The sequence below is a fragment of the Chiloscyllium plagiosum genome, unplaced genomic scaffold (assembly GCF_037043375.1).
Source record: "Chiloscyllium plagiosum isolate Xiang-an unplaced genomic scaffold, Cpla_swu_hap1 HiC_scaffold_28, whole genome shotgun sequence".
Lineage (NCBI taxonomy): Eukaryota > Metazoa > Chordata > Chondrichthyes > Orectolobiformes > Hemiscylliidae > Chiloscyllium > Chiloscyllium plagiosum.
This window is the reverse complement of record NW_028270166.1, coordinates 13,241,274-13,258,077: the sequence shown is the minus strand read 5'-3', so window position 1 is coordinate 13,258,077 and position 16,804 is coordinate 13,241,274. Positions and strand designations below refer to the sequence as shown.

The following is a 16,804-nucleotide window of genomic DNA, read 5'->3' as shown; positions in this document are numbered from 1 at the left end:
CATCTCAAGATGCACTGTAAAAAAAAACTGCAAAGCAAAAAGAAAAAAATCTCAACAGAAACCTCAAATGGAAGAAAATTTACATTTGCTGATTTGCAGAATAATCAAACTAACACAGCTGCAAGTCCAGCTTAATGGTTGTGGTTGTGTTGTGGCAGGGGCTTCAAAAATGAGAAACCACATTTGAAAAATCAACAACAAAATCTTACAAAAACAAATGTTTCCACCTGCACCTTTCATGGAGGCAGTTTCTATACAGCTCTGCACAACAACACCTAATTTAGACTTTCTTTAGCACAGCCATTTATTTCACAGTTGTACCTGGAGGTTATAGCTGCTGTAGAATAAATCTATATCCCACCCAATACACCTGCTTATTTGCAATACAGTAAAATTATCAGCTATAAAATTTTAAACTACCAAAACCATACAAATCCAAAGTGTGCTTCATACCAATGGCCCACTCTTTCGACAAGTGTAAAACGTTCAGGAATTAGAAAATCAGTATTACTATTCCAATTGTGAAGAGTTTCAAGATTTTGCCCTGGTGGAAATAGGGATGTTAATGTGTTATACTGGATTCTTGCAGTATTATCAAAAGACATAGCAATCACCATATGCAAGCCAAAACAAAAACAAACTATTGCAAATATTGGACAGAAAATACTGGAAATACTCAGGCTTGGCAGCAAGAGGAATGGAAACATGATTGACGTTTCTAATCAATAATCCTTCATCAGATCTAAAGAGGCTATCAATTTTGTTCCTTTCTCTACAGACACTGCTCGCCTGAGCATTAGCATTTGCACAGTCTCAATCTCTCACTTAAAGAAAACCCTTGTTCTACCATCTCCAAATGAGGCAAAAAACACATTCAATGCATACTATATAGAGCATAGGAGAAAGTGAGGACTGTAGATACTGGAGATCAGAGTAGAGAGTGCAGTGCTGAAAAAGCACAGCAGGTCAGGCAGCATACAAGGAACAGGAGAATTGATGTTGTGGCATAAGTCCTTCATTAGGAATTCCTGAAGAGTTTATGCCGAAACGTCGATTCTCCTGCTCCTCGAAGGCTGCCTGACCACCTGTGCTTTTCTAGTACCACATACTCGATACTATACAGCATGCCAGGAACAGCAGGAGGAATACTTAAGAATTGGGTGCCATTTGGGGGAATCTGCACACAGCATTTGAAAGGCACAAACAGCAGAACCAATATGTGATAGATGGAGTCAGATGATCTCACATCCAGCGAATCAGATCAAATTCATGCCATATTCAGTCAAGAATAGTCTTAGACAAATGAAAAAAAAAGGTAATCTGATCTATTAATAAACGAATCTGAAATTTTAGAGCATGGTCGATAGAGTCAAGCACGGATTTCAAAAGGAATTGGTTAATTAGATGAAGATAGAAAATGTCATACTGTAGGAAGTGTGTGGAAGACGGATTTGTCGAGTTGCTGTTATGATGAGTCAGCACAATAATAGACTGAATAGCCTCCTCCTGTGCTGGAATCATGGAATGATTCCACCTGTGCCACAGCTTGGAGACCCATCACAGACGTTAGTTTTCAGCCAATTTAAGTTCATCTGGATACAGCTAAGATAACTGGCTACAGGAGAGGCCGACAGCCCTGAAAAAATCCCAGAAAAGAAATGGAAAATCTTCTACTTGCCTGCACAAGTGCAATTCTAAAACAACTCTTTGGCAAATAGAGTTATGGAGAATCCAAAGGGTTTTCACAAATACATTAAGGACAAAAGGGTAACTAGGGAGAGAATAGGGCCCCTCAAAGATCAGCAACATGGCCTTTGCGTGGAACCGCAGGAGATGGGGAGGTAATAAACAAGTTAGTTCAATCAGTATTTACTGCGGAAGATATAGAATGTAGGGAAATAGATTGTGACACACCTTGAAAAATGTCCATATTACAGAGGAGGAAGTGCTGGATTTCTTGAAATGCACAAAAGTGGATAAATCCCCAGGACCGGATCAGGTATACCAGAGAACTCTGTGGGAAGCTTTAAGAAAGGTGGTAAGGACAAACCAAGGAACTATAGACCAGTGAGCCTGACGTCAGTGGTGGGCAATTTGTTGGAGGGAATCCTGAGGGACAAGTAGTACATTTATTTGGAAAGGCAAGGAATGATTAAGAATAGTCAACATGGCTTTGTGCATGCGAAACCGTGTCTCACAAACCTGATTTGAGTTTTTTGAAGATGTAACAAAGAGGATTGATGAGGGCAGAGCAGTACATGTGATCTATATAGACTTCAGTAAGGCGTTTGACAAGGTTTCCAACTGGAGACTGGTGAGCAAGGTTAGATCTCATGGAATACAGGGAGAACTTGCCATTTCAATACAGAACTGGCTCAATGGTAGAAGACAGAGGGTGGTGATGGTGGAGGGTTGTTTTTCAGACTGGAGGCCTGTGACCAGTGGAGTGCCACTAGGATCGGTGCTGTGTCCACTACTTTTCGTCATTTATAGAAGTGATTTGGAAGTGAGCATAAGAAGTATAGTAAGTAGGTTTGCTGATGACACCATAATTGGAGATGTAGTGGACAGTGAAGGATTACAACAGGATCTTGATCAGATGAGCCAATGGGCTGAGAAGTGGCAGATGGAATTTAATTCAGATAAAATGTGAAGTGCTGCATTTTGGGAAAGCAAATCTGAGCTGGTCTTAACATTAAATGTATAAGGTCCTAGGGAGTGTTGCTGAACAAAGAGACCTTGGAGTGTAGGCTCATAGCTCCTTGAAAGTGGAGTCACAGGTAGGTAGGATAGTGAAGGCGACATTTGGTATGCTTCCTTTGGTCGGTCAGAATATTGAGTACAGGAGTTGCGAGGAACACGTTGCATTGTACAGGACATTGGTTAGGCCAATGTTGGAACTGCAACTCTGGTCTCCTTCCTACCAGAAGGATGTGGTGAAACTTGAAACTGTTCAGAAATGTTTTACAAGGATGTTGCCAGGGTTGGAGGATTTGAGCTATAGGGAGAGGCTGAATAGGCTGGGGCTGTTTTCTTTGGATCATCGGAGGCTGAGGGGTGACCTTATAGAGGTTTATACAATCACGAGGGGCATGGATAGGATAAATAGACAAAGTCTTTTCCCTGGGATGGAGGAGTCCAGAATTGAGTCCAAAAGGAATCAGTACCCTATGGAGATGAGGCATTTCCACAGAACATCAAGCCCCCCGCCCAGTGGTCCAACATTTCAACTCCCACTCTGATGCGGGCATTCAGGTCCGGGGCTGCTTCCACCGCCGCTCCCTCACCACCCGATGTCTGCAGGAAGAACGCCTCATCTTCCTCCACGGAACACTTCAACCCCAGGACATCAATGTGGACTTCACCATTTTTCTCAGTTCCCCTCCCCCCACCTTACCCCAGTTCCATCCTTCCAGCTCAGCACCATCCTCATGACCTGTCCTACCTGCCAATCTTCCTTCCCACCTATCCGCTCCATCCTCCTCTCTGACCTATCACTTTCATTCCCACCCCCATCCACCTGTTGTAATCTTTGCTACCTTGTCATCAGCCCCACCCCCCCCTCCCATTTACGTCTCCACCCCAGAGGCTCCCTGCCTTCATTCCTGATGAAGGGCTTTTACCCGAAATGTTGATTTTCCTGCTCCTCGGATGTTGCCTGACCTGCTGTGCTTTTCCAGCACCACTCTAATCTAGACATATGAATAGGAAGGGTTTGGAGGGATATGGGCCAGGTGCTGACAGGTGGGACTAGCTTGGGTTGAATATCTGTTCGGCATTCACGAGTTGGACTGAAGGGTCTGTTTCCGTGCTGCACATCTCTATGACTCTAAGTCATGAGATTTATCATCATTCAAGACACATTTTTGATAGGTACCCATCCATGGTTTTAAAGCTTTCATTCCTTTCACAAGTGGTGCAAGATATACACTGTACTTGTGTAACAACACTTTTTCAACAGTACTTTCTAAAATAGTGATCTCAGCTATCTGGACTGAAAAGTTGAACAGTTGCATGAGAATACCAGCCCTTCCAAATTTCCCTTCATCATATCACATCTTGACTTGGCAATATATTGGTATTGCTTCATTATCATGGAACTCATTCCCTAACAGCACCAGAGTATACTCAACAAGGATTGGAGCATTTAATAAGGCAAATTACTAACCTTTTCTCAAAGGCATTTTGGATGGACAAGAAATCCAGTTTGCCAGCTATGCCTGCATTCTATGAATGCTTTATGCTTTCCATCTTTAATTCAATCAAATTCCCTGCAATGGCATTATATCACATAAGTGTACTATTATTGTTCTCAATGGAAGTGTATGCATTTTTTTAAAATTGAAGTGAGTTTTTCCACTGGCTGTTATGGTTGGTAAGTAGAATTTTTCTACACTTTGGAAAAGCACAGGGTTGACCTTAACACACGAGAAACACGTGTTTGCAAAACCATTATCAGAGTATAATTTTTTAAAGATACAAGCTTTTAAAAAGAAAATACAGCCTCAGCATGCTGAACTTTTATAATATAATAAAAATCAGGAAGTCACTTGGATGTAATCCTTTCCTACTTAACCAAAACAAACTTCAAGAAAATTTGTAAAAGGACATTGAAGTAAAAATCAAATTACTTCAGTACAAAATGATCATTTAGGTTAAACATAATATTATGGGGCTTTATGGTTCCTTTCACATGTAAATTGGATCTACATTTACATTAAATATTTCATGAGACATACATCCCAAGGGATATTTTTAATGGTTCCTGCCCAGTGTAGTATTACAGTCAGAGGGCCCGAAAGTGTGCTCTTTACCCATTTAGACTGTACCAGCTTCTGTGCCTCTTCCCAACAGCACAATGTCCTTGGGTTTGGAATGTGCCAGACTGCAACTTTTGGTCCTTGTCAGCTTCATGCACCACAATATCCTTCACAGAGTTGACAGCAACAATTGATATTAGTTTTGGTATGCATCTCTGAGAACAGTTTGTATTGCACACGGTCTTGTGTTATGATAACGGCTCAAAGTGAACCTCGACAAAAGCCACTATGATCATTCCATGCATTCTTGCAATTGCAAAGACTGGGAACTGAAATGACAGCCTATTCCCCACAGTAGCATCTTCAGTACAAGGTGATGGTACTGAAAAATGTGTTGCTGGAAAAGCGCAGGTCAGACAGCACCCAAGGAGCAGGAGAATCGACGTTTCGGGCATAAGCCCTTCTTCAGGAATGAGGAAGGTGTGCCAAGCAGGCTAAGATAAAAGTTAGGGAGGAGGGACGTTGGGAATGCGATAGGTTGGAAGGAGGTTAAGATGAGGGTGATAGGCCAGAGAGAGGGTGGGGGCGGAGGGGTGGGGAAGAAGATTAGGTAAGGGAAGGATGTAGGGGTAGGGGTATGGGTGGGTTGCGCTTCGGCGGGGCGGTGTGGACTTGTTGGGCCGAAGGGCCTGTTTCCACACTGTATGTAATCTAATCTAAAAAAAAAGATTGCAGGTCAAGAAGGCGGTGCTGAGTTCGAGGGTTGGGACTGAGATAAGGTGGGGGGAGGGGAAATGAGGAAGCTGGAGAAATCTGCATTCATCCCTTGTGGTTGGAGGGTTCCTAGGCGGAAGATGAGGCGCTCTTCCTCCAGCCATCGTGTTGCTATGGTCTGGCGATGGAGGAGTCCAAGGACCTGCATGTCCTTGGTGGAATGGGAGGGGGAGTTGAAGTGTTGAGCCACGGGGTGGTTGGGTTGGTTGGTTGGTCCGGGTGTCCCAGAGGTGTTCTCTGAAACGTTCCGCAAGTAGGCGGCCTGTCTCCCCAATGTAGAGGAGGCCACATCGGGTGCAGCGGATGCAGTAAATGATGTGTGTGGAGGTGCAGGTGAATCTGTGAAGGATATGGAAGGATCCCTTCGGGCCTTGGAGGGAGGTGTGGGCGCAAGTTTTGCATTTCTTGCAGTTGCAGGGGAAGGTGCCGGGAGTGCAGGTTGGGTTGGTGGAGGGTGTGGACCTGACGAGGGAGTTACGGAGGGAATGGTTTTTCTGAACGCTGATGGGGGAGGGGAGGGAAATATATCCTTGGTGGTGGGGTCTGTTTGGAGGTGGCGGAAATGACGAAGGATGATACGATGTACGTGGAGGTTGGTGGGGTGGTAGGTGAGGATCAGTGGGGTTCTGTCCTGGTGGCGATTGGAGGGGCAGGAAGTGGAGGGGCAATTGCAGTCTTTGAAGAAGGAGGCCATCTGGGTTGTTCGGTATTGGAATTGGTCCTCCTGGGAGCAGATGCGGCGGAGGCGGAGGAATTTGGAATATGGGATGGTGTTTTTACAGGGGGCAGGGTGGGAGGTGGTGTAATCTAGGTAGCTGTGGGAGTCGGTCGGCCGAGATAGAAATGGAGAGATCTAGGAAGGGGAGAGAGGAGTCTGAGACGGTCCAGGTAAATTTGAGGTTGGGATGGGAGGTGTTAGTAAAGTAGATGAACTGTTCAACCTCCTCGTGGGAGCACGAGGTAGCGCTGATACAGACATCGATGTAGCGGAGGAAAAGGTGAGGGGTGGAGCCAGTGTAGCTGCGGAAGATTGACTGTTCCACATACCCGACGAAGAGGCAGAAATAGCTGGGGCACATGTGGTGCCCATGGCTACTCCTTTGGTTTGGAGGAAGTGGGAGGATTCGAAAGAGAAGTTGTTCAGAGTGAGGACTAGTTCAGTCAGTCGAAGGAGGGCGTCAGTGGAAGGCTACTGGTTGGTTCGGCGGGAAAGGAAGAGGAGGAGGGCTTTGAGGCCTTTGTGATGGGGGATGGAGGTATATAGGGACTGGATGTCCGTGGTGAAGATAAGGCATTGGGGGCCAGGGAAGCGAAAATCATGGAGGAGGTGGAGGGCGTGTGTGGTGTCCCGTACGTAGGTGAGGAGTTCTTGGACTAAGGGGGACAGGACCGTGTCGAAGTATGCAGAGATGAGTTTGGTGGGGCAGGAGCAGGCTGAGACAATGAGTCAGCCGAGGCAGTCAGGTTTGTGGATTTTGGGCAGGAGGTAGAAACGGGCGGTTCAGGGTTGTGGGACTATGAGGTTGGAGGCGGTGGATGGGAGATTCCCTGAGGTGATGAGGTTATGGATGGTCTGGGAGATGATGGTTTGGTGGTGGGGTCACGGTCAAGGGGGCAGTAGGAGGAGGTGTCCGCGAGCTGGCGTTTAGCATCAGCGGTGTAAAGATTGGTGCACCAAACTACCACCGGGCCTCCCTTGTCTGCCGGTTTGATAGTGAGGTTGGGGTTGGAGCGGAGGGAGTGGAGGGCTGCACGTTGCGAGGGTGAGAAGTTGGAGTGGGTAAGAGGGGTGGACAGGTTGAGGCGGTTAATGTTGTGGCGGCAGTTGGCTATGAAGAGATTCAAGATCGGTGCACCAAACCTCCTTCCACCTATCGCATTCCCAACGCCCCTCCTCCCTATCTTTTATCTTAGGCTGCTTGGCACACCTTCCTCATTCCTGAAGAAGGGCTTATGCCCGAAACGTCGATTCTCCTGCTCCTCGGATGCTGCCTGACCTGCTGCGCTTTTCCAGCAACACATTTTTCAGCTCTGATCTCCAGCATCTGCAGTCCTCACTTTCTCTAAGATGATGGTACTGTGACACCAGTTGTGGAAAAATGAATTGACACTTCTCATCAAGCTACATCGTGATGTTTCATTAAAATTCTGGTACTGAGATATTCTGCCAAATGAACATCCGACTACTCCGTAAACAACCCAATATAATTCACCATCTCCTTTTCCCATGGTGTCTCAAGGACATGCTGCATTGACCATCGTCAAATTCGAAAAAACTGAATGGAATTTTGTGGAAATGCCTCATCTCCATAAGGTACGGATTCCTTTTGGGATGTTGTTCCATGGGGTCCTGATACATTTGCATCATCCAATCAACCATCTTCATGTGAACATAACTGGCAATCACACAATTCAATCAATCACAAAGTTTAGCAACATTCTTGAAAATCACAACTTTAAGTGAAATAACCTAAGTAAACCATATTTTCCTATTAAATCCAGCGTAAAAGTTGCAGTTAGTTTCTGAAGGAGAATCCTCATCAGGAAAAAAAATCGATAATTAAAATTTAAATATTTCTTTGTTAAATGCTTACTTTTTTATTTAACCAACTTATATAATCAACCTATTCAGAGGTGTTATTACACACCTCTCGAGCAGGTGGGACTTGAAGCTAGACCTCCCAGTCCATAAACAGATTCACCATGATTACACCACAAGAGCGTCCTTAGATTGATAAATAAAGTAACTTTTAAAGTGAAATCAATTTTAAAATATAAAACAAAATGGTAATCTATGTACACTTACAATCAGAGATGTACAGCATGGAAACAGACCCAAAATATAAGTACTATTTTGGTATCCTAACAACAGTTGTCCAGTCATATGCAGAGCTTCTACTACACAGAAAGGGGTATAAAATCATAAGGGTCATAGAGCCATAGAGATGTACAGCATGGAAACAGACCCTTCAGTCCAACCCGTCCATGCTGACCAGATATCCCAACACAATCTAGTCCCACTTGCCAGCACCCAGCCCACATCCCTCCAAACCCTTCCTATTCATATACCCATCCAGATGCCTCTTAAATGTTGCAATTGTACCAGCCTCCACCACTCCTCTGGCAGCTCATTCCATACATGTACCACCCTCTGCGTGAAAAAGTTCCCCCTTAGGTCCCTTTTACATCTTTCCCCTCTCACCCGAAACCTATGCCCTCTAGTTCTGGACTCCCCGACCCCAGGGAAAAGACTGCCTATTTATCCTATCCATGCCCCTCATGATTTTGTAAACCTCTAAGGTCACCCCTCAGCCACCAACCCACCAGGGAAAACAGCCCCAGCCAGTTCAACCTCTCCCTATAGCTCAAATCCTCCAACCCTGGCAACATCACAGTAAATCTTTTCTGAACCCTTTCACGTTTCAGAATATCCTTCCGATAGGAAGGAGACTCGGATTGCACGCAATATTCCAAAAGCGGCCTAACCAATGTAATGTACAACTGCAACATGACCTCCCAACTCCTGTACTCAATACTCTGACCAATAAAGGAAAGCATACCAAACGCCTTCTTCACTATCCTATCTACCTGCGACTGCACTTTCAAGGAGCTACACTTTCAGCAACACTCCCTCGAACCTTACTATTAAGTGTATAAGTTGTGCTAAGATTTGCTTTCCCAAAATGCAGCACCTCGCATTTATCTGAATTAAACTCTAATGTGCCACTTCTCGGTCCATTGGCCAATCTGATCAAGATCCTGTTGTAATCCGAGGTAACCTTCTTCGCTGTCCACCACTCCTCCAATATTGGTGTAATCTGCAAACTTACTAACTGTACCTCTTATGCTCGCGTCCAAATCATTTATGTAAATGACAAAAAGTAGAGGACCCAGCCTCCAGTCTGAAAAACAACCCTCCACCACCACCCTCTGTCTTCTATCTTTGAGCCAGATCTGCATCCACATGGCTAGTTCTCCCTGTGTTCCGTGAGATCTAACCTTGCTAACCAGTCTCTCAATCCCTAACCCCTCACTGACCACATGTCCTTCTTTCAGCCTGTCTTCAAACTATGAGAAAGTGACAACTGCAGATGCTGGAGGTCAGAGTTGAAAAGTGCAGCGCTGGAGAAGCACAGGAGGTCAGGCAGCATCCGAGCAGAAGCCCTTCATCAAATGGGGCCGAGAGATAAATAGGAGGGTGGGTGGCAGTGGGGAGAAGGTGGTTTAGAAGGTGATAGGTTGATGCAGGTGGGGGCGTGGGGGAGGGAGGTGAGTGACAGTGGTAGGTTGAATTGGATATTTGGGAGGGAAGATGGACAGGTGGGATCGTTCAAGACGGCAGTGCCATCTATCTATCTTCCTTCCCACCTATTCGCTCCACCTCCACTTTGACCCATCAGGACCACCCCACAACTGCATCTACCTATTGCCTTTGAATCTTGGATGCCAAGACAGGACATTCACTCATTTACTGATCATTTCCATTCTGCCACTGTTCACTACTTCCAAACAGACCCTGGTAGTCAAGTACAAGGGTCCCTAACCCTGAACTAATAGGTCCAGGTTCAAGTCGCACCTGTCATAACATATCGAGGCAGGTTAATTAAAATATTAATTTTAGTTTCCAATGGTGTCAAAGAAGATAATACTCACCTGTCAGTCACCATTACAAAGCTGTATCTCTCTGCCATTTCATTCAGATTCACTACTGCTTCTGTGAATTGACATTCAGTCCAAATTGGACTACAATTTCTTCCACTGTCTATGGTCTCTATCAAAAGACTCCTTTAGCCACCGACTCCATTAGCTCTCCTAACCTCCTCTCTCAGGCTGAACCAGACAACTCACCACCTAAATGTCCTAATCGACACTGAGCTGCCATACCAACCTAATTATTTCCATTATAAAGACTGTTTATTTGCACCCCTCTCATGTTGTCAATTTCCATTTACCAGTGGCTGAAACACTTATTAACATTTGTTACCTCTAGACAGAAGTATTCCAATAGCCTCCTGGTCAGTCACCCATTTTCCTGTCGCCTTAACTTGGACTCATCCAAAGCATCACTGCCAATACTGTAACCTGCGCTCACTGACTACTAGGTTCCCTGATAAAGATAGTAAGGAAGGAAAAGATTCACAGGGTTAGCATCCTTGAAAGTAAACAAAATCATCAGGACAGAATGAAATGTATCCCAAGCTGTCCGTGAAAACATGGGAGGAAATTGCAGGAGGTTCTGATAATTATTTTCCAATATTCGCTGGTTGGCGTGGACCATAAAGTTGTATGATTGTCAAGAAGGGATAGATGAAGTGGCTCCTGGCTCGGCAGGCAAACCCAGAGATGGTGGCGGTAAATTATTGGAAGGTAGTCTGATATTAATTAACCAAAAAGACATATTTAGCAACAATCTAAAGGAAGGTCCAACTTAAAGTAATTGCCGGTACAAAAGGCAAATCAAAGGTGGCTAATGAAGGCGCCTCAAGCTTAACTAAAATTCATAAGGTGCAAAGTCTATGGAAGGCTCATCAGAAAAGAAAAATTCCATAAAATCCAAGGAAAAGTGGCAAGTTGGTTCCAAGATTGGCCCAGTGGCAGGAAGCAGTTGACTGGTGCTATTTTGTGAATAGAAGACGGTGTTAAGTGGGATTCCATAAGATGCAGGACTAGATCCACTGCAGATCACAACATAAATGTATAATTAAGATCAAAGTGTAAAAGCCTCATTAAGTATTTATTAATTGCCAAACTCAAGATTTTGCAGTTGATAGTGAGGCAGAAAGCTGGCAATGGACTACTCAGGTGGACCAATAAATAGCACATGGATTGCCACCCAAAGTGTCTGTTTTTGCATTTTTTTGCTAATTTGGCAAGGATGTGGGCATCACTGGTAACATTTATTATCCATTTCTAATTGTAATTAAAACAGTGGTGTTGGGTCACCTTTTACGAACTGGAAACAGCAGTAGGCTATTCAGTCCTTCTTTCCATTTGATCATGGCTAACAGGATTACAACCTCGCTCTCCTTGTCAATATACCCACTGCAACCTTGATTCCCCTGTTGATCAAGAACTTATTCAAATAATCTTTAAAGTATTCAATGACTTCATTTTGATTGTTCTCTCGGGAGAGAATCCCACAAGTTTGCAACACCCTGAAAATGAATTCTGCTCATCTGAGAACCCCACCCCACCTCCCCTTCCCCACCCAGCCCCATGTGGAACATTTAACACTCTGCCCTCAAATCTTTTTGCTTTCCTAAAATAAATTCAATCAAGTTTGAGAGACATGATTGCCCTCGGACAAAGCCATGAAATGAGACTAGTGACTGCTTTGGACACAATAGCCTGATGTTTTGCAATGCGGTCATGGTACGGGGGAGATAGAGGTGGATTCCAAAGCTGGCACTCAACTTCCGCAAAGTAGAGGTCAGTACGCTAGATAATAGCACCCCTTTGTTTGTAGACCAATAAATAGCCAAGGTTGGAGAGACCACACTACAGCCGAAATGGGTAAGAGGGGCAGAGAAATTAAGAAAGTTCTCATGGACAGGTAAAAGGCCTGAGGGAAGGGTTCAGTTGAAGGTAGATTAGATTAGATTCCCTACGGTATGGAAATAGGCCCTTGGGCCCAACAAGTCCACACCAACCCTCTGAAGAATAACCCACCCAGACCCATTCCCATACCATATATTTAGCCCTGACTAACGCACCTAACACTATTGGCAATTTAGCATGGTCAATTCACCTGACCTGCACATCTTTGGACTGTGGGAGGAAACTGGAGCAGCCGGAGGAAACCCACGCAGACATGGGGAGAATGTGCAAACTCCACAGTGACAGTCGCCCAAGGTGGGTTCTTGGCGCTGTGAGGTAGCAGTGCTAACCACTGAGCCATCGTGTGCATCCATAGGCTGAGAGCCTTAAATTTTAATTAGTGCAGCTTATTTGCTACTTCGTCAAGAACCCTCATCTGTTCCTTATGTTGTATGTGCTCTCCAGATGAAATGACACATCCTTGCTAGGCCCATTCTATTCTGAAGAAGGGCTTATGCCCGAAACGTCGATTCTCCTGTTCCTTGGATGCTGCCTGACCTGCTGTGCTTTTCCAGCAACACATTTTCAGCTCTGATCTCCAGCATCCACAGTCCTCACTTTCTCCATTCTATCAGGTAGTCATGTACGGTGTTAAAGGACTATCTGCTACTTGTACATATGCTGGCCCGCTGGTTCTTGGGTAGCTCCAGTGCTTTTGTTAAGGCTTTCAGCTCTGCTACCTAGGTTGAATATATTCCAGGAATCTGTTCTCCTGCTTTCAAATTTCTCCATGCAGTGCAGGGCAGTCCCTCAATATTTTCTAGATCCATCTAAAAATAACTCCATTACTCCATTTCCTCCCAGTTGTTCCTCTGCAATCCTGCCCTCTCTCCCTATCAAATTCTCTCAAATACTCATGCTACCCTCCCCTTGATGTCTGCGATCATCTGCTCAAATAGTTTACCTTTATATTTTTCATAACTTGTTCTAAAATTCATTATATTCTATCATCCGAAACTCTGAATATTAAATTCAGATTTATGCACCACAATCGCATTTATCGGAATTAAACTCCATCTGCCACTTCTCAGCCCACTGACCCATCTGGTCAAGATCCTGTTGTAATCTGAGGTAATCCTCTTCGCTGTCCACTACACCTCCAATGCTGGCAGGTGGGACTAGATTGGGTTGGGATATCTGGCCAGCACGGACAGGTTGGACCGAAGGGTCTGTTTCCATGTTGTACATCTGTATGACTCTAATTTGGTTCATCCTTCAGTTTCTATCTGCAGATCAACTCACTAATAACAAATGAAATAACATACATGGACTTAAAGTATGTTCTCACTAGACTGTTTTTAATGACCAATAAGTCTTGAAATAAACATGTGGTCAGACTGATCAGAGGGATCAACATCCACATTCTTTAGTTGCTACATTAGAATTCCTAGGATGCACGATGGTTTTCAGCAGCTATGCAGCAGCCCTAGAACTGATTCAAACTGCATCGGCTGTTACGACTGTTGCTGAGGCCCCAGGACCTGCTTTGTTTTCAGAATTGCAATATCTAATAAATTTCACTTTATAAGGTATCCGTCAGTTTACTGTTGATTTTTAAACTGATAGTCTGTTTAAAATAATAATGTTTCCAACTGAAATGCTCAGCTTCCTTTGTATCAGCAAGTTTCCACAATTTCAGGCATATTAAATCCAAGCTTAGAGGTTAATTCATTTGAGCGACAAAATGTTGTCAAATTACTATGGTTTTGCATTTGCTACGGAAAACATGCCCATGCATATAATAAGACTGAATAAATAAGTCAAAAGCAACTGATCTAAAAAACTTCCGGCATATACTAAACAGAAGTTTACAACACCCAATGGTGCTTCTAATCAGCTCATTCCTAATCAGTTACTGGAGTTCTCTCAAAACCTCATGGAGGAGACTTTAAAAGTCTTCTAACTTACCCAAATGGATCCTTCGTTCTTTCTCGACAATAAAAGAAAACGCAGCTCAATAGACCCCACTCCCGTGACTTGGCAACGACTTTGTGAAAAGCTACCAGCGACCACCTCCGGTGGAGACAGTTTAAAACCCACACACACATATACAGTATTGTATATCTACGCATCCACAGAAGTACAATCAACAATAAAATGAGGAAAAAGCTTACCCACTTGTTCTCGATCGCTGAAGGAGGGTGAATCTAACGGTGTGGAGAGGAACGTAAAGTCACGTCCCCCTCCGCCTTCCCTTCAGAAACCCGGCGGCTCACTCCAACACCACAGGCATCCGACGATTTATTTGTTCTTTACCTTCTCCACCCTCTCCCACGCAAAATCATTTCTCCTTCCCCCAAACGAAGTCGTGAACAAAGCCGAACTTTCCAAGCCGTTGCCTTTCCCCACCCAGTCCACCTCCTTGTACTTTTTCACGTTTTTTGCACCAACTCTCTTTCGTTTCCCTGCCGTCGTCGTCGGAGCAACGACCAAGTTCCGGTTGCAGAAAATGGACAGGGAAGAGGAGGGAGGAGGTGCGGGTCACTTCCGGGATCAAGGGTCAGCTGGGGGCCCAGGCCCCGCCCACCGCCTCCCCTTTTAAATTACGTCACATAACAGTCACCAACGGCCATCGATGTGCCATGTGACTGCAGCTCTGTTTTCGAAAGACCCATTGGCAATCCATTTTGATCCTTTTCTCTTTGGTGACAAGGATCGATCCGCACATGCTGCTCCTCAAAATAGTAAATTAAAACACAAAGGGATTTCTGGATGACCGACTGTGGCGTTGCTCGGATCGAGTGGGGAAGAACGGTGCTGTTCCCAGGAAGGTCAGGAGCACATCAGATCGCAGGGAGAGAGAACCATGATTTAAAATAAATGCAAGGAGCAGGAGAATCAATGTTTCTTTGGAAATGTGACACAAGGTAGTTTTATGACAAAGACAAGAAATTTAGCCTATTTCCACTGAAAAGTGCAACATAATTGCAATAGCTCCTCCATCTTGAACAACGTGAGAAGATAGTAGTCATGATTTGGAGGTGCTGGTGTTGGACTGGAGTGTACAAAGTTAAAAATCACACAACACCAGATTATAGACCAACAGGTTTATTTGGATGCACTGGCTTTCGGAGCGCCGCTCCTTCATCAGGTGGTTGTGGAGGACACAATTATAAGACAGAATTTATCGCAATTTCTGTGCAATTATAGCAATTGCTATAAATTCTGTGTTTTACAATTTAAGCTCGGTAATCCTGCCACATCCAGTTGTGCATTTCTAATCTTTCTAATCTATGCATTCTTTCCATCGCAAAATAAATCCATTCCTGATACTTTTAAATGGAAAGCAAGCTAATGCTTTCAGTGTTTACTCTGTAATTGTACAACTTTCACAATGCAAATAAATTTTCATTATCACTCCAAGAGCCCTCTGTCTGTCTCTCTCTCTTTTCTAAATCTAGATATATTTTGGCAAAAATGAACAGTACTGGTAACAGAGTAGGAAAACCAGTTTGCTGGCTGTTTTATCTTCATTCCCACTCCCAGTGGGCTCAAAATTCTGTTTTTGATTGGATTCTGGAAGTATTTTATGTCCTTTTTTAGCATTCAAGTCTTATCCTCCCATTGCTTGAAGGTGTCAATGGTGGGATTTGCTAAGATCGTTGGAAGTGTTTTTGAAAACTGGAAGTAAGATTATAGGACAAAAGTAAACTTCTTAAGTGTCTTTGTCTCATTCTCCTGTCTTATTTTAAAACTGCCTAAAAAAATTTGGGAAGCAGAGAGTTTTAACCCAGTTCTAATGAATAACCTTTAGTGGACTTGAAATGCTAACGCTGTTTCACATTCCACAGATGCTACCCGACCTACTGGGTTTCTCTCGCTGCTTCTGCTCTTATTTCAAATCTTCAGCATCTGCAGTACTTGGCTAGAATTTAAGACCAGTTTGCTTTCGTACTGAACTGTTTTGGGAGCATTGATGTTTTGCAAAATTTTTAAAATTGCTTTCGGACTCCAGAATAATCGGTGCTGGGTCCACTATTTTTCGTCGTTTATATAAATGATTTGGGTGTGAGCATAAGGGGTATAGTTAGTAAGTTTGCCTATGACACCAAAATTGGAGATGTAGTGGACAGTGAAGAAGGTTACCTCAGATTACACAGGATCTTGATCAGATGGGCCAATGGACTGAGAAGTGGCAGATGGAGTTTAATTCAGATAAATGCGAAGTGCTGCATTTTGGGAAAGCAAATCTTAGCAGGACTTATACACTTAATGGTAAGGTCCTAGGGAGTGTTGCTGAGACCTTGGAGTGCAGATTCATAGCTCCTTGAAAGTGGAGTTGCAGGTAGATAGGATAGTGAAGAAGGCGTTTGGTATGCTTTCCTTTATCGGTCAGAGTATTGAGTACAGGAGTTGGGTGGTCATGTTGCGGCTGTATAGGACGTTGGTTAGACCACTGTTGGAATATTGCGTGCAATTCTGGTCTCCTTCCTATCGGAAAGATGTTGTGAAACTTGAAAGGGTTCAGAAAAGATTTACAAGGATGTTGCCGGGGTTGGAGGATTTGAGCCATAGGGAGAGGCTGAACAGGCTGGGGCTGTTTTCCCTGGAGCGTCGGAGGCTGAGTGGTGACCTCATAGAGGTTTACAAAATTATGAGGGGCATGGATAGGATAAATAGACAAAGTCTTTTCCCTGGGGTGGGGGAGTCCAGAACTAGAGGGCATAGGTTCA

The 16,804-nt window shown here is 44.2% G+C and overlaps 1 protein-coding gene across 5 annotated transcripts in view; it reads right to left on the bottom strand.

Moving 5' to 3' along the window:
- Positions 1-14,581, bottom strand: part of LOC122565401 (PWWP domain-containing DNA repair factor 3A-like) — a 57,222-nt gene extending 42,641 nt beyond the window's left edge. For 4 of the 5 annotated variants that reach the window (XM_043721346.2, XM_043721348.2, XM_043721349.2 and 1 more), the window contains exon 1: positions 14,246-14,581. The gene's annotated coding sequence lies outside the window, so the exon portion shown is untranslated. The remainder of the gene's footprint in view (positions 1-14,245) is intronic. The other variant, XM_043721347.2, reaches the window with a different exon arrangement.
- Positions 14,582-16,804: the final 2,223 nt, after the last annotated feature.